The sequence below is a fragment of the Arachis ipaensis genome, chromosome B8 (assembly GCF_059453495.1).
Source record: "Arachis ipaensis isolate K30076 ecotype BB chromosome B8, ASM5945349v1, whole genome shotgun sequence".
In the NCBI taxonomy this organism is placed as follows: Eukaryota; Viridiplantae; Streptophyta; class Magnoliopsida; order Fabales; family Fabaceae; genus Arachis; species Arachis ipaensis.
In genome coordinates this window covers 129514359-129516582 of record NC_142443.1, presented here as the reverse complement: position 1 = coordinate 129516582, position 2224 = coordinate 129514359, and the positions used below count along the sequence as shown (strand labels likewise).

At 31.0% G+C, this 2224-nt stretch overlaps 1 long non-coding RNA gene across 1 annotated transcript; it reads right to left on the bottom strand.

Annotated features, from left to right (window-relative positions):
* Positions 1-828: 828 nt before the first annotated feature.
* LOC110266055 (uncharacterized) lies at positions 829-2224 on the bottom strand. The gene is made up of 2 exons (XR_002352946.2): positions 1950-2224; positions 829-1146 (listed from the first exon to the last, which is right to left on the bottom strand). It is a non-coding gene; the product is annotated as an uncharacterized LOC110266055 (long non-coding RNA).

Here is a 2224-nt window from a genome sequence, read left to right as displayed (position 1 = left end):
CAATTCTAAATTGCTTAACTAGAATAATCAATTGATTTTGATTGCTTAATCCATTAATTTTTGTGGGAACAATAACCTACTCATTGTGGTATCACTCGATACGATTTGGTGTACTTGCCGACAGGGACGGACATAAGGGGGTCGAGTGGAGGCCTCGGCCCCTCCAACTTTTTTTAAAAAAACTTAATAGTAATAAGTTATTATGTATAATTTAATTTTTTTAAAAAATTATTTAGTATTTAATCTAGTATAAATAAATATCCAGTCTAATTTAAATATTAATAATTTTTAATATCTAAAAAGTAAGTAACAATATTAAAAAAATTTAAAAAAGATATTATTACTAATATTTTTTAATTAAATAAAAATTTTTAAATCTCAGAGTGAATTCTTTTTCTTCTTGTGACCATCTTTTTTTATTCATTTGGTATTAATTCTCTCTGTTTCAACTGCTACAACTAAGAAATCTTTTTCAATTATAAATATTATGAAAAATAACTCAGAAACAAAATAAAAGATGAATTTCTTGCTAATTATCTTTTAATTATATTGAAAAGAAAATTGTTGAAAAATTTGACACAAATTCTATTATCGATGAATTTTATGATACGAAGAATCGATTCACTTCGTTAGTAAAAAGTACACATATTTTTTGTACTTTAAAATATATTATCTATCGGTATATTTTTGTAATACATCTTATATTATATAATTTTTTACATAATTTTTAATATTATATGTATTATTGGCCCCACATGATAACATTTCTGGATCCGTCCCTGCTTGCCGATGGTTGTGCATAGAAATCTAATTTCTAGCTATCAGTGGTTCAACCAGAAAAACCCTTTTATTATAAAATAATTAATAAATTATAAATAAACATCCTATAATGTAATTATAATCTAATATAAACTTTAAAATATCTTCTAAATTTAAAGCATTACTTGAAATGTCATCAAGCAAAGTCTTATGATCTTTCTTCACATACAAGTCACTTATGAACTAGGAAACTATAATGTTGTTCTTAACTTCCTCAACAAACTGAAGAATCTCATACTCAACCTTTTCGACTGAATTAGCTTTCACTGTTGCAACATACAAAGCAGAAGTATACTTTCGAGAGCCACCAAACAAAACCAATGGGACCTATAGATGCAATCAAAAAATAATAAGACTAAAAAATTATGATCCCATGAAAAACAAGCACAATGGCTCAAGGACGAAACAAAAAGTTTTAGAACAATTCAAGCTGACCTAAATGAAATATAAATCAACAATTCATTGAATTTAGATGATAAACATAACAACTACCTAAGTGAATTATTAAACAAATACTTAAAAATCGAGGCCAATAAAAGCCATTCCTAAAACATGAAGCGGTGAAATGAATAAATATGCAGTAGAACAAAACCTCAATACAAACAACACAGTACAAGTTATCAACAAGCACAAAAAGTAGGAATTTCTTTTACTGAAAATCATGCCTCACGGCAACAACAAAATAGAAAAAGTTAAAAACAGATTATAAACAATTCATGAAATAGATTTAGGTTGAATATTTCACCAAGGAATTGGAAGGGGCAACGAGAAATCGTTGGAGAGTGGATCTCTGGGAAGCGACGAACCTTAATTTGTTGAAGATTGTATGTATACATTTTTATGTTATTTTTTTTAGTACAACAGCAACAGTAAAATTTTCAATAAAGAACTAGAGCTAATCACTAATCAGTAAAAAACTAATAATTAGTAAAGAACCAAAGCTAATCACAAGACATTCACTAATCAATCAAATTACAACACACAAAATCAGTAAAAAACCAAAGCTAATCACATCAGTAAAGAACCAATAATTAGTAAAGAACCTGAGCTAATCACAAAAACAGAGCATAAAAAGGTAAAAAAAAAAACGAAGAACAACTGAAGAACAAGCGAGCAAGACATTCACTGACCTTCGAAGACAACGCCGACCAGACGATGGCGAGAACATAAGAACGACGGCGAGAAGATGCAGAGAGTATGGGATAGGCCGAGCTCGCGGAAGAAGAGAATAGCGGTTGGAGACTTAGGGGCAGTGGCAACACGGACGGACGGCGGCCGAGCTCGACGGATGGACGGTAATAGTGGCTCGACGGATGGGCGGGGACAGTGGGTCGAAGAGTAGATAGGGTTGCAGAAGGGACAGTGACTGATTCAGGTATGCAGAAGAGGTTGAGAGGAGTAAGAA